The following is a 27,421-nucleotide window of genomic DNA, read 5'->3' on the forward strand; positions in this document are numbered from 1 at the left end:
ATTTAATCATTTGGTGTGTCTACAGATATAGATTCAATAGATGTTTAGTTTCTACAGAACAGAGTTGCAAGTTAGGGCTAACCAAATGCACTGAATTGTTTTTACACAAAAAAAAGATTTTTCTAAGATGATAACCATTATTTTGCTAGGGTGTGTGGTTCAGGTAAACCCTATTTTATGGGGGACAACATGTCTCCACAAATCTCCACAAAGATGGCAATATCTGAAATCATTTTCCTTTTTTTGGGTCCAATGAAAAAACAAAGTGTAAAAAATTAAGTGTAGGTTTAGGAGTAGAGTTAGTGTAGGGGGAGACAGTATAAAACCCATTACTCTTATGGAATAACACCATAATGATAGTGAAAACCCCTGTGTGTGTGTGTGTGTGTGTGTGTGTGTGTGTGTGTGTTCTTGTGACATATCAGGACACAACTGTGTATAATGACATGGGTATGACACAGGTATTACAAGGAGAGAGTGACTTATGAGGACATAACCCATGTCCCCATTTTTCAAAACGCTTATAAATCATACAGAATCATACAGTTTTTTTGAGAAAGTAAAAATGCACAAAGTTTCCTGTGAGGGTTAGGTTTAGGGGTAAGGTTGGTGAAGGGCGATAGAATATAAAGTTTCTATAAAAACCATTACGCCTATGGGATGTCCCCACTTTTCACAAAAACAAACAGCTATAGATATTATAATATTCAGCTATAGATTCAGTCATGTGGCACGGTGACTGCCTCAGAATAAACTCTCTCAAAAACCTTATGGCCATGTATACCTTCATCAAACCTTTTGATAACACACTGCATAAATACTTTTACAAACAGTATTGATTTTATGTGAGATATGTAATGTAAGTGTATTTTATAACATGAGGCTACTGCCTGTATTGCTGTAATTATTTCTGCAACAAAGGAGATTTGACACATGAATCTTGCATTGTTTGCTCTTGAATGAACTGATTGTTAAAAGTACTAAATTGAAAGAAGATCTTACTGTTGTGTTTTGGTGATTTATTCAAATGTTCTCTAAACATACCACAGTGATCTTTTGTTTTTTATCTATGATTATGTGGAATAAAAAAATGTGCAACTACAATGAAAGCAGGTTTTGAATGAATGACTGGTGGTGTTACAAGTGTGATCAGTGTAATGTTTTATACTAAAAGTTTTGAAAATGTACACCTTACTTGTAAAAATGGTACCAAACCAATATTTTTTTTTATTAATATATATATATATATATATATATATATATATATATATATATATATATATATATATATATACACACACACACACACACACCGTATTTTTCGGACTATAAGTCGCACCCGAGTATAAGTCGCATCAGTCCAAAAATACGTCATGATGAGAAAAAAAAAAACACATACAAGTCGCACTGGACTATAAGTCGCATTTATTTAGAACCAAGAGAAAACTTTACCGTCTACACCCGCGAGAGGGCGCACTATGCTGCTCAGTGGTAGACTACAGGAGCATTGAGAAGCATAGAGCGCCCTCTCGCGGCTGTATACGGTAATGTTTTCTCTTGGTTAATTTCTCTCCTTTCATGTTAAATTAATTTTGATAAATAAGTCGCACCTGACAATAAGTCGCAGGACCAGCCAAACTATGAAAAAAAGTGTGACTTATAATCCAGAAAATACGGTGTGTGTGTGTATATATATATATATATATAATTTATTTTATTCTCAATTCATTTTCTTTTCTTTTTATATGAAATTCCTTTATCTTTATTCATTCATTTATTATTTAATTTATTTATTTTAATTAAATTCATTTGTTTCAGGTAAATTGTGTATTAATTAGTGTGATAATAGTGTGCATTGCTTAATTTATAAGAAACTGTCAACAAAGATTTGTTTTAAATTATTTCCCGTTAATGCAAGTAAGTATCTGTACTGATACTTGATTCCAAATCTGTTCTAGGAAAACTCCTTATTTAATTTGTGTGTTTTTCAGAGTATATTAGATATGTCATGTCTCTTTTGGCCTGAGTGTTTCTGGTGATTCATGTATTTTATTGCAATTTTGTGCCCTGCAGTACCGATTTCTTGTTCAAGCATGAATCATGAAACCCATCTATACAGAGCCAATGACCCGATACAGGAAATAGATGAATAGATCGAATCAAAATAAATCGTAAATGTCTTTATTACAAAATAAATTAGTTTCATAGTATTGTCTGACCAGAGAAAATCAATTGGTGGTCTTGCGTGGGAAACTGATGTGATTTGTGCTCTGCTACATCTAACCTTATTAGAGTCAGCATCAAAAACCAGCAGCAGGTGTCTTGAAAAAGTGCTTTTAATTACAGCTGTGAGTCATAGCTGTAATTCTCCATCCACAGGAGCAGGTACAGACCCTGCGTTCCGGCGGACCGTGTATTGTCACACAACAACAATGTCCATCATTGGCAGAGCGAGGCAGAGAGCATCAGGGGAGCTCCATTAGATCCATTACGGCACAGTCAGAAGTCGGCAGGTTTTGTCAAGACTGTGAATGTAGTGTTTGTCTGTCAGCTCCGCCCCCTCGGCTGTTCGACTGGTCCGATTGGCTCGTTCACTTTGTGGTCCCTTTTTGTGCTGACATGTTGGAAGTCTGTGAGTTTATAAGAGAGAAAAAGAGAGATAAGTAAAAAGACAAACATTGAAATATTTTTGGATGATTTTGTTTTTAAATATTTTTTTTTATCAAATTGCAAATGAATGTAAAATGTTTGCACATTTTTGCTTTAAAATTTTTTCACAAACTTTTTTCACAATTTTGAATTTTTCTCGCAGTTCAGATTTTTTTTTTTTTTAAATATAAGATAAAAAATTAGATTTAAAATTATTATAAAATTGCAAGATATGCTAAATTAAAGATATAAAAACTTAGGTAAAATCAGAATTGCAAGGAAAAGTTATAATTGTGTGAAAATTACCTTCTTTTTTCCTGTGGCAGAAACAAAAAATGGAATTGCAAGACGTAAACTCAAAATGAGAATTCATACATTTTGCGGATCTTGTAATTCTGTAATTCAGATTTCTTGTATTTCTAAGTTTATAGCTCACAATTCTGTAATAAATAAATAAATAAATAATAATAATATTTGGGGGATAAAATGCAAGGAGAGAGGGGAAAATGGATTGTGGACAAAATATAGCAATTGCTGTACTTTTTTTTCAAGCTTCCATATATCCATCATGTCGATATCTGCATTAAAATGTACTACTTGAAGACCACTCCTATTTACCGTCACAAGAAGGTCCACCACTATGCTGGTACCAGTTTAGTTTTTACAAATGAATATTTGTGGTTCAGCACATTCTGCTTTACTTGCCGTGTCTGTGTAAAATTGTTCTATTCGCTAAAGTGTGAATAAACAAAATCAGCTGGCTGGCTAATGTAAAGCACAGGCACTGTTTATTCCGAGATTCATCAAAAGCAGTGGTTTTATTAAGAAAGGCCCGAGCTCTTTAAAAGGCTTTAAATGTAATCTAGCAGAGCCCAGACTCAGCGTCTAAGAGTGATCGTGCCATTAATCTTGTTATGGGCCTGCACTCCCTACCAGCTTTAAATATGCATTAAAAAGAATGGAGCCATTGAGCATATTTGGTGTATAAAAGATATTGGCTCGTCATTAAAAAGCCATGTTAGCCCTTTAAAGTGAGGAGAGGTGATTTCATGCTTGAGCGGGTGCAGTGCCACCCCTGAGCTGCTGTCCTTGGCAGAGCGTCCCGCCCCATCCCGTCTCGTCCTGTCCCATCCGCGTGCCACTCAAACAACAGCCCTTCACTCAGTCTCTTCAATGAGAGGGGAAAGGGTCAAAGGTCAATTCAGAGGTGGATTTGAGATCAAGTCCTCTTAAAGGTCCCGATTTTCGTGCTTTTTTGAAGCTTTGATTGTGTTTACAGTGTGCAATATAACATGTGTTCATGTTTCGCGTGTAAAAAAACTGTATTTTTCACACAATTCACTTATCTGTATACCGCTGTTTTCACTGTCATAAAAATGGGCTGATGTCTTCCTTGTTCTAAAAAGTCCCTCCTTCAGAAATACGTAATGAGTTCTGATTGTGCTAGTGGTTCCTGTGTTGTGATTCGACAGCAGCTTAGCACATGCTGCCCTCCTGGAAACGCGACTGGGCTAGTTTTGGACTTGTTTTGAGAAGCAAGTGGGCAGGATTTGTTTTGAAAACCTGGCAATCCTGATCTGAACGCACGTGCTGGAGATATACTTCTAAACACAGGAGCGCCGTTACTGACAAGATGCGCATGAAAATCGCATTTGATTTTTTGCACAGCCCTACCATCTAGTTAACAAAGCTAAACAGCGTTGTCCTATGTGTAATATGTTACAGAAACTGTTAAAATCACCAACTTAAATAATAAAATACACTTACCGGTTGTGGTCAAGAGACAACGCCTTCTCCAGACAAAGAGGGAACTGCTCCATCTTTCAAGAATAATCTTTGTGCGAATCCGGCATTAAACTGATTGAGATTGCGGAAGCTGTCCTCAGCAAAATGTGCTGCACATAGTTTTACATGTGGATTATAATTTTCGGGAACCGAGTTAAACATAAATTGTAACCATTGATCTCTAACTAAAGCGACCCTGGGAAGGCCAAAAAAAGATGTTTGGACTCCGAAATGAAAATAACAGCGTTTCGACGACATGGCAAACACAAACGCAGCTCTGCCTCTTCTCCGTCTGAGCGCAACAAGACCACGCCCCCTTTTTTGTGTATTCCTGTGGGCGGAGGTTAGTCAAAAAACTGTTTTAGTGATGTCATTACTGCAGGAACTAGAGGGGTGTAGTCCAAACGGGTCGTTCGTTGTAGGCGAATTCTGTTAAATAGAATATCTCGCTCGGCATTGAACTATCAGCTTTAGAATTTTACAGATATTATTTATACTCTAACAACAACATTACACACTAACTAAAGTTTAAAACATGGGATCATGAAGAACAGGACCTTTAAGAGTCAATCACAATCTGTCATTTGTTGTATCACTTTCTATCATTCCTTCTATCATTTTAGCTTTTTTGTACTGTTCTTTCTATTTTTCTTTGTCATTATTTCTATCATTCTACTATTCTTTGTCATTATTTCTATTTTTATTTCAATCATTCTGTCTGTTGTTCTGTATATTCTTCAATCTATCGATCCTTCTATTGATCTTTCTATAATTTATTTTTTGTTCCATAAGTCGTTCCTTCGTTCATTCTATTATTAATTTCTTTCATTCTTCTTGCTCTCATTCTTTCTTTTATTTTTTCTATTGTTCTCTCATTATTTCCCTGTTGTTTTTGTCATTCTATTTGATGTTCTATATTTCAGTCAGTTCTATATATTGTTCTTTTATTCTTTCTATCATTCAGCAATTTGTTTTCACTCTGTATATTTCCAATCTATTCATTTTCTTCTATTATATATTGTTTAGATGTGTCTTTCTTTTCATTGTTCTATTTATTGTTCTTTCATTCTTTCTATTGTTCTTTCTAACTTGTGGCTATTGTTCTTTTATTTTGTCTTTCTTTTTTTCTATCTGTTCATTGTTCTTTCTATCATTATTTATATTTCTATCATTCTATCTATTGATCTATATATCATTCTTTTATTCTATCATTCTGTCATTATTTCTATTATTCTGTCTACTATTCTATTGTTCTATCTAACTATGGTTCGACTATTCTGTCATTCAGTTTATCATTCCATTGGTCCTTCTGTCATTCTATCTGTGGTTCTATCTTTCTATGTATTATTTGATCACTCAATCAGCTATCATTTATTGCTCTTTCTATATTTTTTGTCCCTTTTGTTCTATCTATCTGTCTGTCCATCTATCCCTCCACTGATCCATCACTCTATCCATTTATCTATCCCTCCAGCAACACATTTTAACCTCTCTGTCCCTCAGTCTATATGACTATCCATCTATCTGTCCATTTGTCTGTTCATCCATTCAGCATGCACCCAATGATACATTTTAAGAAGATTGAATATTTTTATTTTTCTCCCAGCAGAAAAGTCAACATGTTCTGACATCCTGCCCTACAAAGATGTTACAGATCCTTATTCCACGTCCTTTGTAAATGAATTACAGGAAAGAACGGTTTGCAGACTGACCCAGAAACGAGCGAGACTCCTCCACGGCGCGGGAGTGTATCAGTTCCTCCGAGCAATCCCTCCATCGTACCGGCCCCTCGCACGAGACACTCAATCAACTATGCATGACTTGCCCTTAATAGGTTTCTTCACTGGAAATTTGGAACGGTTGTTAGTTGCTCGACTGGTATGGAACCACTTTTGTCCCTTGAGAATGGAGCTATACTATAACAGTCTGCAAGAACAACTATCAAATGGCCATAGTCATAAAAGCAAGACGGGGGAGGAAGGTTGCTATATTAATTTGCAATCTATGTAACGTGAAATATTTGAAGTTTATTGTAGTGTCACTTTCTGTCTGGTTGAAATGAAGAAGAAAGTAGCCCCAGAGACATTATCTGCTTTTTATGCCCACACATACAATATGTTATACAAACTCGTACGAAATTAACTTTAAGTTTAATGTGAAATCTACAGAGCTTTCACATCATATTCAAATAAGATATGGTCTGTCTATAGGTCTATATATCACTCTATCTTTTCTTTCTTTTTTTATTTGTCTATCATTCTATCGCTCTATCATTCATTCTATCTATCATTCATTCATTCATTCTATCTAGCTATTGTTCTATCAATCTATCAATCATTCTGTCATTCATTGTCATTCTATTTATCGTTAACGTTATCTAGTTAACGCATTTTTAATCACTCTGTCTCTATCTATCTGTCTGTCTGTCATTCTAACTATCATCTGTTTATAAGATGACATCCCTCTCTTGTATCTGGGCATAGCTTTGGTCATACCTGTATCATAACAAATTGAGTGTTTAATGAATTTTCACGCCGTCTGTGTTCACTGATCTAGAACAGAATTTCTCATTATTTTTCCGTCACTCTGGTAACCTCGCATGCAAGTCTGTGTCTCTGATCACAATATGAATTAGTGGAGCGCGTGGACAATACTTCTCCAGACTCACGCTGGGAACCTCTTACCCACCAGCTGAGCTTTCCAGACGGATTGACGGGGAGCATCGAAAGGACGCCCCTTCACTGAATGAGAGCTTCAACGAGGTGATACCACTCATTCAGACCTCTATCTGACACACAGACCCTCTCTCACATGCAGTTTTTGTTGACATGGACCTGTTTGGTCTTGTCTGTAAGTAAACACTTTGCATCCCAATGTGCATACTTTCTACCCTATCTGCCCTAAATAGTATTGAAAATGACTAATATTTCACAGAATTTAGCATGGAGAGCGTCACAGGCACAGTCTCTTTCAGCTGTGCGGATTAATTACAACATGCATTTAACAGGTTTTCAGCAAAACACTATGATTTTCATGTGTGTGTGTGTGTGTGCATTTGTTATTTAGTCTAAACCTGAGGATGTCTTAAAAACATACATATTTATTATATACACACATATTAATATTTACATGTTTATATTATATAATGTTTAAACGGGGGAAAATAAAGCTTATTATAATTCCTGCTTAACCTGCATTGACTAAAAAAAAAAAACAAATACATGATTTATGAATCTTTTTTAACTTTGAGAATGTCTCCAAAGGAATGTTTTGTCAGATAAATCTTGCAAATGTGTCCTCAAAGAATAGCTTAAACAACACACACACAACCACAAGGTGATTTGTTGAGCTGCTATTTGGGCACTACGATCTTAGAAATGCTAATATCTGTTGTAATTAGTGTTGCATGTTTTGATGCAATATTTCTCCTTTACCTGTGAGATGTTTTCCTTCTCTAACAACTTACATTTGAATTAATTAAATTAGGTCACACTTTTGTCCAAAGTGACCTACAAATATGAGATGCAAGGAGAAGCAGTAAACAAAATTCCTTCTGTACTCCTGCACAGGACAAAAAAAAAAACAAAAAAAAACCTGTAGATACAAGAGCACTACATTTTATAGTATTTTTCTCCATTCTCAATGCATCCTTTTCATGCTATTGTATAAGTATAAGACATTTATTCATTTATTTATTACATTTAACATTCATTTGTTAGATAATGCATCAGTATTATACAGTATTAACATCTTTAATAACCTTTGTTAATTTAAGTTCATGTTAATTTCTACATGCATGTTTATAACATACACTACATTCTTACAAGTTTGTCATTCATTCATTTTGCCCATTTGATTCTTTTAAACCATTTGTTTCATTGCATCTGTGGATTAATTTTAACTTAAAATAAATAAATAAATAAATAAATAAATAAATCCATACCAAAGGATGATTTATATGTGAAAAAGATTCAATTCAGTTAAATTCAAAATTATTTGTATAGCACTTTTCATGATACAAAATAGTTGCAAAGCAGCTTTACAGAAAATTTAGTTTCTACAATATATTTACTAGTGCCTTATCAGTTGTGATATATTTGATGTACATATGGCAGAAATGTCACAGTGTCTGGGTTGTGTCCCTGGGTTTCCACTAGATGTCCTCCTTTCTCACGGTGTCTGTCACCTTATCACTTCCTGTTCCCTTATTTGGTCACCTTCCTCCTTGTTTAGTTAATTGATTGTTCCCCACCTGTCTCCTGTTTCCCCTTTACCCTTCTGTGTATTTATACCCGGTCTGTCTGAGTCTGTGTACGGAGTCCTTGTTTAATGTTGAGGTTATTTCATGTCCGTCATCTTGCCTTGCCTTGCCTTGCCTTGCCTTGCCTTGCCTTGCCTTGCCTTGCCTTGCCTTGCCTTGCCTTGCCTTGCCTTGCCTTGCCTTGCCTTGCCTTGCCTTGCCTTGCCTTGCCTTGCCTTCGTGTCTTGTATATTTGGATATTCTGGTCTTGACCCTGCCTGGAATTGTTTACCCCTTTTGGATTTGCCCTTCAATAAACACCATACCTGCAATTGGTTCCCTCTCCTGTGTGTTCTGTAACACCGATCGTGACAGAAGGACTCCGTCACTGCAAGAGCCAGCGGTATGTCGGCTTATGTCTCCTCCCCAGCCACAGTGCGGGAGAGGAGTGGATTTGAAGGAACTCGCCTGGTGGTTTTCCGGGGAACCAGAGGAGGTCGCCGAGGAGGGAGTGGTCGAGAGGATACTCAGCACCGCTCTCAACCAGGGCCGCCCTTCGACCCGGGGCTCGTGTGGGATGGATTAGAGCCACCGTCTCACCATGGCGGACGGAGAGGAGAGAGGAGGCGCACGTCCGCCACATTGGCGTCACTACCCATGATGGCCGCTAGCCCAGCTCCACGAGGCAGGATGGACGCCAACACAGTACCACAACCCAAGGCGATCACGAGTCCAGCGCCACGGTGCAAGATGGCCGCCAGCTCAGCACCAACGCCCAAGAGGGCCGCTGACTCATTCTTGGATTATTTCGCTACGCTGTCCAAGATCCTAGAGATTCCCAAGACGGTTAACGTCATGGCTGCTGAGCCAGCGCCACAGCACAAGATGGCTGCCAGCCCAGAGCCACAGCACAAGATGGCCGCCAGCCCAGAGCCACAGCACAAGATGGCCGCCAGCCCAGCGCCACAGCACAAGATGGCCGCCAGCCCAGCGCCACAGCACAAGATGGCCGCCAGCTTGGAGCCACAGCACAAGATGGCCGACTCAACGCCTGAGTCTCCAGACAAGGTGTCACCGACTCGCCAACATAGAGGGCGGAGGAGGAGGAGACAGGCGTCTACCATTCCTCAAAGCCCAGAGGACGTTCCCGAGGCGGTGCCCGATGCTGTTCCGGAGACCGAGGCGGTGCCCGATGTTGTTCCGGAGGCCGAGTTGGTGCCCGATGCCGAGGCGGTGCCCGAGGCGGTGCCCGATGCCGAGGCGGTGCCCGAGGCGGTGCCCGATGCCGAGGCGGTGCCCGATGCTGTTCCGGAGGCCGAGGTGGTGCCCGATGCTGTTCCGGAGGCCGAGGCGGTGCCTGATGCCGAGGCGGTGTCCGATGCTGTTCTGGAGGCTGAGGCGGTGCCTGATGCTGTTCCGGAGGCCGAGGCGGTGCCCGATGCCGAGGCGGTGCCCGATGCTGTTCCGGAGGCCGAGGCGGTGCCCGATGCTGTTCCGGAGGCCGAGGCGGTGCCCGATGCTGTTCCGGATGCCGAGGCGGTGCCCGATGCTGTTCCGGAGGCCGAGGCGGTGCCCGATGCCGAGGCGGTGCCCGATGCTGTTCCGGAGGCTGAGGCGGTGCCCGATGCTGTTCCGGAGGCCGAGGCGGTGCCCGATGCCGAGGTGAAGGCCGTTCCCGATGCGGTGTCCGAGGCCGCTCCCGATGCGGTGCCCGAGACTGCTCCCGAGGCCGTGACCGAGGCCGTGACCGAGGCAGTGACCGAGGCCGTGACCGAGGCAGTGACCGAGGCCGTGACCGAGGCAGTGCCTGAGTCCGTTCCAGAGGCTGTGCCCGAAGCCGAGACGTCTCAAGTCTCCACAGGCAGTCCAGAGTCGAGTCAGATTCCAGTTGACCCTCCAGGGGCGAGTCAGGGGCCAGTGAACTCTCTAGAGTCCAGTCAGGTGCCAGTGACCTCTCCAGAGTCAGGGCTAGTCACCGCTGGTCCTCCGGAGTCAGGGCCAGTCACTGCTGGTCCTCCGGAGTCAGGGCCAGTCACTGCTGGTCCTCCAGAGTCAGGGCCAGTCACCGATGACCTTCCAGAGTCAGGGCCAGTCACCGTTGAACTTTCAGAGTCAAGTCAAGTCACTGGGTGGTCTGCTGCTCCGCCCTGTTGGACTCCGGCATCGACCATAGGGGCGTGGTGGTCATCTGCTCCACCCTGGAGGACTCTGGCCTTGACCACAAGGGTGTGGTGGTCTTCTGCTCCGCCCTGGGGGGCTTCCGCTCTGACCACATGGACGTGGTGGTCTTCTGCTCCGCCCTGGGGGGCTTCCGCTCTGACCACACGGACGTGGTGGTCTTCTGCTCCGCCCTGGGGGGCTTCCGCTCTGACCACACGGACGTGGTGGTCTTCTGCTCCGCCCTGGGGGGCTTCCGCTCCGACCACACGGACATGGTGGTCTTCTGCTCCGCCCTGGGGGGCTTCATGTTGTTTTTTCCTTTTGTTTTTGTGTTAATGTCTGTCCCTGTCCCTTTCTGTTAGTCTGGCCCTCCGTCCCTCCCCCTGAACCTCCTCCGGTCCTCCTCCCTCCTGGTCTTTCTGTGTTGTGTTTCATTCTGGTGCCTGTTCCCCTTTTTTTTTCTTTTCTGGCCCTCCGTCCCTCCCCCTGAGCCTTCACCTGTCCGCCTCCCTCCTGGTCTGTTTTGTGTCTGTCGTGGAGCGTCTGGGAGCCGCTCCGTAGAGGGGGGGTTCTGTCACAGTGTCTGGGTTGTGTCCCTGGGTTTCCACTAGATGTCCTCCTTTCTCACGGTGTCTGTCACCTTATCACTTCCTGTTCCCTTATTTGGTCACCTTCCTCCTTGTTTAGTTAATTGATTGTTCCCCACCTGTCTCCTGTTTCCCCTTTACCCTTCTGTGTATTTATACCCGGTCTGTCTGAGTCTGTGTACGGAGTCCTTGTTTAATGTTGAGGTTATTTCATGTCCGTCATCTTGCCTTGCCTTGCCTTGCCTTGTCTTGTCTTCGTGTCTTGTATATTTGGATATTCTGGTTTTGACCCTGCCTGGACTGTTTACCCCTTTTGGATTTGCCCTTCAATAAACACCATACCTGCAATTGGTTCCCTCTCCTGTGTGTTCTGTAACACCGATCGTGACAAGAAATGTATGGTCAAATTCAGTTAATGACATAGTCAAGCAGACGATGAACACCATTAACAGCAATGATTATATGTTGCAATCAAACTTGTAGCAAAATTTGTTAGTTTATGTTGTTTCAAGGTTGGCATCATCTGAGGTCCTCTGAAGGGTGGACATCATCTCTTCTCAGGTGTTCGGTCATCTCAGGTCTTTGTAAGGGCTGGATCCAGACTGAAGCTTGTGTTATTCCTTGTTACTATGGGATGTCAATCCCGTGGCAGAAACAGAGAAACAAATTGAGACACAATTAGCGTAGCTGCTGTTCCAATTCAATAGGAGAAAATTATTGGTCATCTAGTCTTTTACATTTTTAATACACTCTGTTTGCTTAGATAATCTAGAAGTTTGATCTGTGTATATATACTATATATGAGATATATAGTTAACTATCATCAGCATAACAATGGAAACTAATTCCGTATTTTCTAATAGTATTACCAAGGGGTAACAAGTATATTTAAAATAGCAGAGGACCTAGGACAGATCCTTTTGGCACTCTGATAACTGAGATGACTCCCCGTTTAGCTAAACAAATCTTAAAAATCACAACAATCACTTACAAATCAAACCATCTTAAAGCCTGGACTTGAATACCTGTATAGTTTTGTAATTGATCTATGAGTATATCATGATCAATGGTGTCGAACGCAGCACTAAGATCTAGTAAAACTAGCAATTAGATGCAGCCTTGATCTGAGGCAAGAAGTCATGTGCAATTTTAACAAGTGCAGTTTCTGTGCTATGGTGGGGCCTGAAACCTGACTGAAATTCTTCATACAGATCTTTTTTTTTTGCAGGAAGGATCACAATTTAGCAGACAACTTTTTCAAAAAATTTTGACATAACATAAGATTTGAAATCGGTCTGTAATTTGTTAGTTCATCAGGATCTAGTTGTGGTTTATTATTAAGAGGCTTAATAACTGCCACCTTGAATGGTTTTTAATGTGACCTAACGAGAATGATAAGTTAATAATATTGAGAAGCGGTTCTTCTGCTACAGGTAACAACTCTAATAATAATTTATCAGAAATCACGTTGTTGGTTTAGATGAAGTGAAAAGTTTATTTAGCTCATCCTGTCCTGTATTTGTAAAGCACTGCAGTTTATCTTTGGGTGTAATGAATGAAGCTGAAGTACTAGACGTTGTAGATTTCAAATTTTCTATTTCTATTTCTGATGTTATTTTATCAGTGAAGAAATTCATAAAATCATTACTATTAAACTGTGAGAGAATATTTAGATCAGGTGGAGCCTGGTCATTTGATAATCTAGCCTTTGTGCTAAATAAAAATTTTGGATTGTTTTGGTTAATTTCTATGAGTTTCACTGATAATTAGCTGTCCGTAGATGCTGATTCTGTGCTGTATGAATAAACAAGCGACAGGTGTCAGGTTGCTTTTCACATTCAAACCAAGGTGTTAAAAAAAATTAACGACTGTTTATTTGCCATATATGCCACATGCTGCCAGACAAACATACCTGCTCGTTAAATTAGCTCACATATCAGTTCTCTCCTCTGACATGATGAGTCCCTTCAGCTATTAGACAGTAACAGATTTCAGGTTTTATTCTACATAACGACGAATGCATGTAACAAGTGAAGCATTTGTACTTATTTTGGGTGGTAATTGCATGAAAATGTGTTGAATTGCAGGGCGCTGTCACCACCTCCTGTGCAGGTCATTAGGAAGCAGCTGCTGTCACCTGTCACCAGCCGATGTCAGTCACTAGTCATGATGAGCAGCTATTATTTTTAGAAATATTGCCTATTATTTTTATGTTTTGATGTAATAACAAGCTCTGATGAGAGGTAATGCATGTTACAATTAAATACAATCGTTGGCTGACCTGTGCAGTTTCAGGCTTGTTGCAGTATATAGTACAGAACCGCAGCATGACTTGTAATGGTTGAAATATGCTTTCTCTTTATCAGCCGCTAAACACAGAGACTCTTCCCCAAGGGCTTCACAGATGGATGTCAATTCTGAGATGACGTGAGCTAGCGGGGTTTAAATCGACTTAGTTTAAGAGCTGCTTAATACTTACATATCAAAGCATTTAAAATCTTTCAACAACTGAAACTTCTGTTAGTGATATGTGATTTGAACCCACTGATAGCATTTATTTGGGACAAGAGTAACTATGGAAATCAGGCAATGCTACAAATATACCAAAATATTGCATTTGCACGCAATAGTCTATGAACCTGGAGCACGAAGCCATTTATAAGTAGAACGGGTATATTGTAGGTAGGGCTGCTCTGATTACGATTGGCCAATCGTTAATGCGCATCTCGTCAGTAAAGCCGGTTCTCTAATCAGCGGTAAATTCCCTCAGGTGTGTGATTTCACATAGAGCAGCTGTTACTACACGGAGCCGTTGTTAACTGAGAAGATGCGCAAATAAACGCTGAAAATGAAGTGGATTTGCGCATCTTCTCATTTAACAACGGCTCCGTGTAGTAACAGCTGCTCTATGTGAAATCACGCACCTGAGGGAATTTACCGCTGATTAGAAAACTGGCTTTACTGACGAGATGCGGAATAACGATCGGCCGATCGTGATCGGAGCAGCCCTAATTGTAGGTCTTATGACTGGTTTTGTGGTCCTGGGTCACATTTTGCATGCAAGTTTTGAGTTACTAAATTTTGACTTTTTAAAATGTTTAATAAATGCGCTTGAACTACCTTGCATGTCTGTTTGAGTCAGTACAATCAGATTTATATATACTGTATTTTTCGGACTACAAGTCGCACCTGAGTATAAGTCACATCAGTCCAAAAATACGTCATGATGAAGAAAAAAACATAAGTCGCACTCGACTATAAGTCGCATTTATTTAGAACCAAGAACCAAGAGAAAACATTATCGTCTCCAACCGCGAGAGGGCGCTCTATGCTGCTCAGTGCTCCTGTAGCCTACACTGAGCAGCATATAGTGCCCTCTTGCGGCTGTACAGTAGACGGTAATGTTTTCTCTTGGTTCATTTCTCTTGGTTCATTTCTCTTGGTTCAAAATGTCAAATTAAAGGTGCTCTAAGCGATGCCGGGAGTCGTAACTTCTTGTTGAGGTTTGTTGTCAAACAAAACGGAGGCTAGCTAGACCCTCCCTCCTCCTCATCCGTGCACTAACCCCCCAAACCCCACCCCCAAATCTTTCTTGTCGGTTATTGGCTGGAACAGTTTGTTATGTTTTGTGGTGTGGGTGAGCCCAGTTTGTTTTTCTTGTTGTTTGTGGAGCCTGTGGTGTCTAGAGAGACCCTGTTTTTTTCAGTGTGTTCAGGGGACAAGCAGCTAGCGGATAGTGAGGAGATGTTTGCTGGATGTGACAAAAAATGTTTTGGCCTAAAAAATGTGTGACATCACTTAGAGCACCTTTAAGTTTGATAAATAAGTCGCACCTGACAATAAGTCGCACTATATATATATACTTTTCAACGATGGTTAAAAGTAAAGACATTTATAATGTTACAAAATATTTCAATTATACAAAAATATTAACAAAAATATTTCAAAAATTTTGTTAATATTTATTAACAAATGCTATTCTTTTGAACTTTCTGTTCATCAAGTCATCCTGAAAATGATGGTTTCCACAGAAATATTAACTGATTTCAACATTAATAAAAAAGAAATATGCGTTTTGAGCATCAAATCAGCATATTAGAATGATTTCCGAAGAAAATTGTTATTTTAAATTGTACAAATATTTCACAATATTACTGTTTTTACTGTATTTATTTATTTTATTTTATTTATTTTTTTATTTTATCAAATCAATGCAGCCTTGGTGAGCATAAAGACTAAACAATATTTTCCAACCTAAAACTTTATGCCTGAAAAAAAGACTTAAATCTCCATCTTTTGATAATGATTTGATTAAAACTTACAGAAAAATATGTAGACATCTGAAAAGTGTGGATTCTGCAATCTATTGAAAGACTGACAATTTCTGAATTATAATCTAGTATAAAACTGTATTATCACTGGTTACATTGGATTGCGGGTGGTGTGTAAATGTGAAATGCTGTGTGCATTGATTTGTAAACCCGTTGTAAATGTTTTGTGACTGTGTTGCTGTGAAGCCACCACTTATGTGAGTGTGTGTTTGAAAGAAGAAGAGATCAGTTATGAAATGTGTCCTAGTCACGCAGATGTTAGAGTAATCTGTCCGGATGGCTTTTAGAAAGCCATTCATACCACTCAAAAACAGACTGTGTGCTTTCACTGAACAGACGATGGGCTGAAAAAGCCATTCTAGAAACATGACCACTGTCTTGCATGACATGCCTGACATCATGTAGCATGATTGAACCTAGGGAGAGATCCTTGTCATATGTTTTATGGTATGTTTTCACTCCTATCATTTGTAACACTCAGGATCTGTACCGTGCTATCAGACTGCCACAAACCATGTGTTTGTAATGGGAGTGTTGTAGTTGTGTCTCACTGGGGTGCTTGCAGTGCAGATGGGGAGTAAAACATTCAGTGTACTGTATATATTTAAATTGCACTACCCTTAAAAAGTATGGGGTATTTATTTATTAAGTTAGTTAGTTAGTTGTAAAGTCTCTTATGCTTACCAAAGCTGTGTTTATTTGATGAAACATACTGTACAAACAATAATATTCTGAAATATTATTACAATAATTTTTGTAATTTTGTGATCTTTTTTTTCTTTCTTTTTTCAAAATTGATCGATGACTAGAAAGTTCAAAAGAGCAGCATTTTTTTAAGTAAATTTTTTTCAACATAACAATTACACTGAAAATTTTGATCCATATACTGTAATGCATTCTTGCTAAATAAAAGCGTTTATATTTTTCTATTTTAAATATATATATATATATATATATATATATATATATATATATATATATATTGACCAATTTAACGCATCCTTTTTTAATAAAACTTTATTTATTTATTTTTTAACACAAACAAATATTTTGTGTGATAGTGTAAATTCAATGTAATTTAAGGTTTAGAAATTACATTGGTTTTATGCTTATTTAACATTTCTTGGAAAAAAAACTGAAAAGAACTTACTGTTTTTTAGAAAATTTGAACCTTTTTTTTATAGATTTTTCTTTTACTTAGCTGCTTCAACTTAGCTGTGTCAACACAAGGCATGATGGGACAATGAATTCAATCCATTTATGCCCAACCTGGAGACCACCGTTCTGCGTGTTGAAGAGTTTTGGTGATCATGTGGCAACTGAAAAACACTAAGGTAATGAATGACATTCTGCTGTAATGTTAGTCATCATTTCTCATTTCTCACATAAATATACATGCTTTAAAGGTACAATTTGTATATTCGCAGTAAAATATCTAAAACCCATTAGGCTAGTGTTATATATTTTGTCCAGCTGATTACTAACAATATCTCTAATGTTTTCAACTACATGGAAATCATTTACTGACGTAGAAACCACATGACAACAGTGCCGTGGACAGATGCGGAAGTGTCTAGCGTCCAGCAAACCACTTCAGCTTGCTAGCTAGCTTCGCTTGTGTTTTACTCGACAGGTGAGTTGTTTTGATTCGTATCTTTACAGAAAACTTTTGCTATTATAATGATCAACAAGATTAGTATTATGGGGCATACAGGCCAAACGCAGGGCATCACGTCTGTAGTGCCGCGCGAGGACGCGTGTGATCCATAGTCTGATCGCGTCTTTGCATTGACTTTGTATGTAATTTACTCGCCAAAATCGTTGTACTCGCGTTTGCTATGTATGCCCAATTATTGTGTTTGAATGTAGACGAGTGTATATATTTGTTGAACAAGTGGTAATTGTTTTCATATCGCCTGATTGATGGGCGTCAGTGGTTGGGTAGAATACAACAAATCCCATCATTCCACGCTCCTTCTTAGCGTCATCAAACCAAGTGATTGTTATTGTTTTGGTAGTGCGCCCCTCACAACCTGTACCTTTAAACACTGCTGCTGAATTTTTTACTCAGCTGTTTGTGATCTTGTTTTATAAAAAACATATTTGATAGCTTTAAAGGTGTGATTCACCCATAAATGAGAATAATTTACTAACCCTCATGTAATTCCAATTGTATGACTTACTTTCTTACACTGGTAAAACTGGTAAAACGTGATTTGATAATGATTTTTTTTTATGTTTTTGAAGTCTTTTATGCTAACAAAGGCTCCATTTATTTGATCAGAAATTATTTAAAAGCTATAATATTATGAAATATTTTTACAAAATAAGATAAACTGATTTATATATTTTTAAATGTTATTTAAAAATAGAAATGCAGTTTTGCATTTCTATGATGCAAAACTGAATTTATTCAGTCTTCAGTGTCATTTGATTCTTAAGAAATCATTCTGGAATGTTGATTTGTGGCAATAATAATTAGTATCAGTTATTATGATGGTGCTTATTATTGATAATTTTGCTGCTTAATGCGTTTAAAGGATTTTATATTAAATGGATTCATTGATTATCAGAATTTTTAGGACCACGCTGCCATTCAAAATATCATCTTTTGTGTTCTGGAAAAGAAATACACACACAGGTAACCGAGGTAAAGCAAATGAACATGAAATTTGAGAACAGATGGGAAAACCTCGAAGAAACTGCGAGACAGGACTGCACTGCTACATGACCCTAGCGTCTGATAAGTTCGGCCTCACTAAAACCCACGGCAGCAATTCTGCTTCTTACCTAACCTTGATCTATTATCCAGACCAGGGCAAAACTGTGCTCACATCAGAGAGGTGTGTGTAAGTTTCACCCCCGCAATCGATTTCTTTCGTCTTTAATAGATGACTTTATTTAGCCACGAGAAAGAGCACCACTCTCTCATACATGACCAGCAAGCTGTTTAATAGACCCAAATCTATATTTCATTAAAATGATGACATTCAGCACCCCCTGCTTGCTCTTAACTCCTGTCCTATCGATCGCCGGCCGTTTAACTCTTGAAGTCATATTATAAATGGGCTGCTCGTAGGTGGCGCTCTCTTCTGAACCTCACTTTTCACGATGCTCTTGATTCGGCCCTTGGCAGGCGGGGTAGTAGGTCACAGTGGCACCTCTGTGGATTTCTCAACTGTTGGACAGAATCCGAGGTACGAAGCGAGTCCGGCTCAGTAGCGTTGTGGCACAGATGGAGGATAATTGGCTCGGGTTGCACAGAGATTCATCTCACTCAGTCACCTCATATCTGCTCCATTTGTCATCGGGACAACAACAAAAACTATTGTATCGATTTCATACCCAGAAAACACGAAAGTATTCACTGCTGCCATTAATGTTTAAACACTATTTGAATGAACTCGCTTTTTGCTTTCTCTTTGCTTCGTTGTTGTTTGTGAGAATGTATGATTAGATTTTTGTCAGATTCTCATGAAACCTGTCAAAAGCAGGTCAATATATGAACATTAACATTTCAAAAAGTTGGTTCAGTAATAGTTAGTTATTTTTGGAAATAAATAAATACTTTAATTCAGCAAGGATGCAATACATTGATCAAAAGTGACGGTAAAGACTACATTTTATAATGCTACAAAAGATTTCTATTTTAAATAAATGCTGTTCTTTTGAACTTTAAACTCATCAAAGTATCCTGAAAAACTAAATTATGTCATTTTCAACAATGTTTTCAACATTGATAATTACAATAAATATTTCTTAAGCTTCAAATCAGCATATTAGAATGATTTCTGAAGCATCATGTGAGACTGGAGTAATGATGCTGAAAAGTCAGCTTTGCATTATGACAATAAATAACATTTCAAAATATATTCTAGTAGAAATCAGTTTTTGTAAATTTCACTATAATACAGTTTTTGCCTGTGTGTTTGATCAACCAAATGCTGACTTTGTAAGCACAACTGACTTCTTTCAAAAACATTCAAACTAACCTTATAGAGAGAGTACAAAACCGTATATTTTAATATTAAAATCTAATTGAATTGCATTTAGTACAGATATTTTTGCATTACAGTAATGAGAATGCTGCAAAAAACTTAAAATAAGTCCTAAAATGCTTGGGTGTCAATTATTTTCTGGACATATTCTTGAGGGACACAATTCCTAAAATTTGTTAATCTTGTTTCCATTTTTCTCTTTTCCTCAGAAATCAAACAATAACGTGAGGATTATTTAAATGAGTTGAATATATTTGCTTGTTGTTTTTCAACTAAAGGCTCTGCCAAGTTCATTTAGACCCAATTTAGATAATAAAACGAAAACTATCCATCAATTAGCTTTCTACTCACTTGTTTTAATGGTGCCTGCTGTATACATACTATTGCTGTAGCTCATGCTCATGGTTAGGTTAGGTGGTTTGATCCTAACTCTAACCTAGGTTAGGTTAATGCTTAACACCTCACTAAGCCAATCAGTTGTCTCCACATGTCTCAAGGCCACCACCATCACTCCAGTACCAAAGAAGTCACCTGTGTCCTGTCTGAATGACTGTTGCCCCAGACTGTTTGGCCTAAACACCTCCCTCTGTAACTGGATCCTGGACATTTAAACTGGAAGACCACAGTCACTCTGTGTCGGCCGCAACACCTCCAGCACTACCCCACTGAGTAAAGGTGCCCCACAGGGCTGTGTGTTCAGCCTGCTGCTCTTCACGCTGCTGAATAACGACTGCACTGCCAAGTTCAGCTCCAATCACATCATTAAGTTTTCTGATGACATAACTGTGGTAGGTCTCATCAGCAACAATGTTGAAATACCCTACAAAAAGGAAGTGGCACAACTGGTTGAATGGTGTGGTGCAAACAACCTGTCCCTCAATGCGAATGAGACAAAGGAGGTTGTCATGGATAGGAGAAACTCTGTTTACCACCCCCCACTGACCATCGACAGCTTGACTTTGGAGAGAGTCAGCATCACAAAATTCTTGGGGGTGCACATCACAGAGGATCTCACCTGGACCACCAACACTACATCACTCTCCAAGAAGGCACAAAGTGTCTCCACTTCCTGCCGCGACTTAAAAGAGCAAGTCTCCCTCCCTTTTACATCTAGTATTGTATGTTTATATTTTTTTTGATTTATGTAGCACCGTGGTCCTGTGAGACACATTTCGTTATACCATATGTCCACACATGTAGCGGAATGACAATAAAGCTTGATTTGACTTGACTTGACTAGAGATAAAACTTGAGCTGCAGTAATTTCTCGCCACTAGAGGACATATGCCACAGTCGACCACTTCCGCTCCTTCCAGTCATGCATATGTGAAGAAAAAAAAAAAAAAAAGCAGTGCTGTTATTCTAAGCTAAGCTAAAATTGGTACCGCCAGACCCAGAGATTGTCTGAATGGATTCGAAAATGGCAATACTCAACTGTTTAACTCTAGGGGGGTTGGAAAATGAGCCTATTTTTTTTTTAAAGTGGAGTGTTCCTTTAAGTTTAATGGTAGGTTAACAGTTAATATCTAGTTAATTGCAATTAATAAATATAAAGTACTTCCATGCGGAACGGGACAGTAAAATAAAGTGCTACCTTTCTCATGAGAACACTACTTAAAGCAAATTTCAGTCTTAAATGTCTTCAGAAATGTACTTTTATTGCTTTTTGTTATTTTAGTCTTTAATTTAATTCAATTCAATTGATTTGTATAGCGCTTTTCACGAAAATCGTTGCAAAGCAGCTTTACAGGAAATTAAGTCTATACAGTATATTTAGTAGTAGTTTATCAGCTTATAAGTGGTGACTATATCAAGTTGATGTACATATAGCAGAAATGTACGGTAAAAATAAATTTATGACGTAATCAAACAGACGATGAACACTATTAACAGCAGTGATTATATGTTGCAATCAAACTTCTAGCAAAATTTGGTAGTTCTGTATGTCGTTTCAGGGTTGGCATCATCAGAGGTCTAAATGGCAGTTGTATTCTTCAACAGTTCACCCTTGTTTTCCATGGAAGACAGTCAGACCTGTTTTGAATGACATCAGGGGGAGTAAACTGTCATATACTTGGTGAACTATTCTTTCTGTCCATCATAATTAATGCCGCTGTACCATTTTATATTAATACCATTTGATCTAGTTACACAGAGAGTACAAAAAAGCCTGACATAATTTAATATGTTGTGGAAGCTGCAGTGTTTATGATGAACTGGCAGTAATCTGACAGCTTCTTGAGGGTAAACACATTTGACATTTTCTCGTTGACCTTATGTCTGCTCTTCCAGGAGCTGATCTCTGACTGATTCCCCTCGGTATCCTATAGAATCAATCTGCTTAACAAGCTCTGACTGCTACAGCAGCACGTCCTGTTATAAGATTATGGTCCTGGGTAGAAGTTGCTCAGTTTAGAGCATTTTAACGTGTGCCAGTTGTGCCTTTAGTGAACAATCATGTTATACACTACTGCTGTATAGAAAGAAGTCTCTTGTGCTCACCAACTTAATCTATATGACCAAAAATACAATAAAAACAGTAACATAATGAAATATTATTACAATTTAAGATAACTGTTTTCTATTTAAATATATTTTAAAACATAATTTATTCCTGTGATGCAAAGCTGAATTATCAGCATCATTACTCCAGGTTTCAGTGTCACGTGATGCTTAAAAAATCATTATAATATGCTGATTTTGATGCTTAAACTGTTATCATCAGTGTCAAAAACAGTTGTGCTGTTTAATATTTTTGAGGAGACCATGTCAAGTTTTTTCTTCGGATCCTTTGATAAACTGAAAGTTCAAAAATAACATTTATTTGAAACGGAAATCTTTTATTACATTATAAATGTATTTACTGTCACTTTTGATCATTTTAATGCATTCTTTCTAAATAAAAGTATTAATTTCTTTACGTTTATATGTACATATATATCTTATCGACCCAAACCTTTGAACGATGTCCATGAACATTTCATGTCCTTTTTTGGCTGGAACAGATATATTATTATAGTTGAATACAATGATACTTAAGTGTGATATCATCATATTGAATAAATATAATTTGTCAGTTGTTTTGCACACTCAATGAGTTGTTTGATTTGTATTTTGAAATATACGTCATCTTTATGTCACACATCAGAAAGTTTAGTTTCCGTAAATGCTTATTTTGATGTGGTGAGGTGTTTTGGCTTAAATTTACTGTATGTCTTTATGAAAAGGTTTATATTTCAGAAGATTTGCAATGGTATTCAGTAGACCATACCAAATAGGGTGTTGTTGTTTTCATTGAATATGAATGTCAAACATAATAGTAAAACACACTTATTGCTCATGGACAAAAGGCACTTCATAAAATAAGAAGAGAGATGTGCACATCCTGAAACAATCCAAAACAGCATCACTTCCCCTCTGAAATCCATTTACCTGATGAGGCTGCTCTCAGGAAGATCAAAGGCAGTGTAGCTCATTCACTTAAATGATGAACTGATGGATAATACATTCACTGTTGAATGAATCAATGATTGGATATGAAGTCTGATTCTCTGCCTCATGTCCTTTACACTTTTTCTTTGTGATTAGAATTCAGGGCTGTTTTACAGGAGTGCCTTAACTCAGGACAGCAGGTGCTGCACGAAGGACTGTCCTGCATAAATATACCTCTCACATTTTGATGGTGCCAGAAATTTCAGCACCCATGTGCAAAGATGGATGAAAGAGGATTTCAAATGCAAAATGGCAGTACTTTTTAAATAGCATTTAATTTTAATGTGTGTGTGTGTGTTGTAAACTAAAGCGGCGAGGATTGATTTCTTGGTTTTATTTTAATTATTTTTATGTTTTATATTTTTTTTTATAATTTTTTATTTTATTTTATATATTTTATTTTATTATATTATTTTATTTAAATTATTAGCTTGAAATTAACTTAATTTAATTATTTAAAAAAAAAAAATTCTTATCAGCAACTATGTGCAAAGATGTCAGATTTGAAGTATGATACTTCCAGAGGTCCTAAACAACCGTCATTAAGATGAATGTTAATGGATAGCTTTTCCGGGTATTATAAACCTATTTTAATTAAACATGCAACAAAACTGTCATCAGTTTTCATGCTACAGGTTACACATTGTGAATTGTTTTCCATACTACTACAGTATATACAGCATGCTGCAGCGCACTAGATTTCTATTCCAAAAACTTCCATTGTGTGGTGATTCCTCTTAAGATGCTGTCTTGCAGTCATGTGCTAGTAATTATGCATAAAGCAGGATGCAGAAAGCAGACGAGGTGAAGAAGTAATTTCATACCAATCACTGCTCATTACCTAACGAACATTGATGACACTCAGCCCTGGAGAGGCCACACAAACCAGCGCTGATGAGTTGTAATCACATTCTTATTTACTTTTTCAACGATAACGAGGTTTTGGAACACAATTAAGCAGTAGTCAGGTTTTAAAGCAGGGTAATTTCAGCATTATTTCCAACCGATGAGTAATTAACATTGGTATAATTGTGTTTTATTTGCCTGCCAATGCTGGGAGTCGGAAATGCTTGTTAATTGTGTTTCCTCAGACTCGACTCTCAACAACTCTTTCGGTTTTAATTAATAGGAAATTAATTTTGCAGTGCTCTGTTTTGACATGGTTAATTTACATATTGTAAGTATGAGTGATGATGTATATTGGTGTTTAAAATAGGAAATAAAGGTAAGTTTATTGAGGTCATTTCTATATGAAATCTTCACTTTCTCCGCTCTATTGACTTGATTAGAATTTAAGGCATCATGTGAACTTATACATTATACTTATACATTGCATTCAGAAAGTCAAAATTATTTCATAGAAATCCATTTGTAGTTTGACATAGGTGAAAATCTTTGATTATAATTTTGAGTTGTGTATGTATCAGAATGAGCGTTTATTGCCAGGTATGTTTACACATACGAGGAAATTGTTTTCGTAATAAAAGCTCCGCAGTACAACAGAATGACAGCAACAGAACAAAAAAAAATAATAAAATAAAATAAATAATAATAATAATAATTAAAGAATAAAATACAAAAAAATACAAATAGGTAGGTAAGGGATGACAATATACAAATTGACAATGTAAGACAGGTATATTACAAAAAGCAGTTATGTATGTACAGGTATATTATGTGCAAAATGTAAGTGTAGACTAAGCATGTGTGTTAGATAAATAAGTGTATGTGTGTATAAATAGTGTTGTGTGTTCCAGTTATTATCAAGTGTTCATTAGATGGATTGCCTGAGGGAAGAAACTGTTCCTGTGTCTGGTCGTTCTGGTGCTCAGTGCTCTGTAGAGTCGACCAGATGTCAACAGTTCAAAGAGGGAGTGTGCTGGATGTGAGGGGTCCAGAGTGATTTTGCCAGCCTTTTTGCTCACTCTGGATAAGTACAGTTCTTGAATAGAAGGGAGGGTTGTACCGATGATTCGCTCAGCAGTTCGGACTACCCTCTAGAGCTGAAGATATTTGCCCGAGCCCGACGGGACCCGATGGGACCCGATGGGTCATCTTACGCGGGCTCGGGCCGGGCTCGGGCTCGTGCTCCGGTTTGCGAGGTAAACGAGCGGTCTTGTGATGTGTTTCGATTAGCGCCAGAAAGATGCGAAAATGGATGCTGAGTTGGTGTAACGGAGGCTTGCCTCTGGCGATTACGTTTTGGTTGCACCAGCAGGAAAAGTTTTGACCATGTTTATAATGAGAATAATGAGTGAATAATGATGCACCATCAGTGAGCGCAGGAACGAGCTGAAGCAATCTACGTACAGTGGATTCAATTATTTTCCTACAAAAACATGTGTAGTCTAATTTCTGTAAGTAAAGGTTTTCAAATGATAACTAAATATTCATTGAGTAAATGCATAATGTGGACAGAGTATTTACATTGGCATTATTATTTTATTAAAAGTCAGCTGCTAGTGGAGAAGCAAATCTGGCGGAGCCTTTATCTTAATTTCGTTATTGCCAAATACCCATCATAATTTAAAATCTATCTTAATTTAATTTGTTTTGAAAAAAACTTGTTTTTATTGGTGCGTTAGTCTATTTATATTTAGAGTGCTGATAGTGTTACGATGTTACAGAGGACTTATTTTAATTCTTTATTCCAACTTCCAAGTGGCCTAGTCTACGTTAGTTATGAATAAATTATGTTAAAGCATGCATAAATGACTCATTCTTGACACAAGGAAAAAGAGCTGTGTGTGTGCGCACATTTGTATAATGTCGGGCTGTAAACGGGTTCGGGCTTTTAAAAAGCTGTCAATCAAAATGTACTTGTCGGGTTCGGGCCGAAACCTGTTGGGCTCGGGTCCTGGTGAGAGCGTTGTTTGGAGAGGTGTTCAGGATGGGTTGCAGGAGTTGTTAATGGTGTGAACGGCTGTGTGGAGAGGCGTTCAGGGCAGGTGATGGGTGTTCTTCTTTCAAACCTGCAGTAAAACTCGTTCAGATCGTCTGCCAGTTGTTGATTCTCCACAGTGCCGAGGTATGGTGTCTTGTAGTTGGTGATCTCTTTCCGACTTTTCCATACTGATGCTGAGTCGTTGGAAGAGAGCTGAGTCCTTATTTTTCCAGAATAATTCCTCTTTGCCACTCTGATCTCCTTTTCCAGTTTGTATTTAGCCTGTTAATACAAGACATTGTCCCCCTTCCTGTAAGTGTCTTCTTTGGCCTGACGGAGCTGTCTGAGTTTTGCAGTGAACCACAGTTTGTCATTGTTGTAAGTTAGATGAGTCCTGGTAGGAATACACATATCTTCACAGAAACACAGAGCAGAGTGTGAGAAATCCTTATTTGTCCGAGAGAGCAGAAGGAGTTTGTCCGTTTTGTTGGGTATGATTTGCCAGATGGATGCTAGACAACGGCGTTCGAAATCCACGCTTCCTGAGTCTGACGAGCGCTCCCGCTCGCTTTCCCCGTATGCGTGTCCTGAAGCGCTTGATCAGCGCCACTGCTCCTCCGATAACAACGTTTAGTAAAACGTCTGAATAATTTAAATCTGGTAAAAGATCTTGTGGTGTGTTCTACCCATGGCCGGCGCTAGCTCAAATGCCGCTCTAGGCAGAGCACGATCGTGCCGCCACCTCTCATTCACAATTAGGGATCCTTAAGATGCATGTAAACAATTTTTTTTTTTATCTATGAAATTACACTAAAATAAAAACGTGCAAGCATGTTTTCAGAGTTTTCATTCTGCAAAAAGGTGAAAAAGGTTAATAGATAGTGTACTGTACAGAATAAAACTAAAAATATGCACAACTTTTTAGCTCACAAAACTGGAGGTTTCGATTTTTCTTGACTGATACATTTCAGAAGCATGCGCGTCGGGCTTTTGCAGCGGCAAACGGGTTTAACTTGTACCTCAGAGATACTTTTTATCAGTTTAAGCTTTGAGAAACTGCGTTCTCCAGAGCTCACAGTGACGGGGAGAGTGAGAAGCACTCTCAATGCTACAAAAAACATTTGGAAAAATTTATTCCATCCCTTTTTCACAAATAAATTTAAGCGCATCCAGTGATTTAGATACAGCAACCAGGCGTCTGCCCAAAGCTGTCAGCTCTTCCATCAACATCCCGCGAGTCTCCATAAGTCAGGGCCTTTTCCAGTCCTAAGCAATCCTGAAGAACTACTGTATTC

Source organism: Carassius carassius, chromosome 8 (genome assembly GCF_963082965.1).
Source record: "Carassius carassius chromosome 8, fCarCar2.1, whole genome shotgun sequence".
NCBI classification, from domain to species: Eukaryota; Metazoa; Chordata; class Actinopteri; order Cypriniformes; family Cyprinidae; genus Carassius; species Carassius carassius.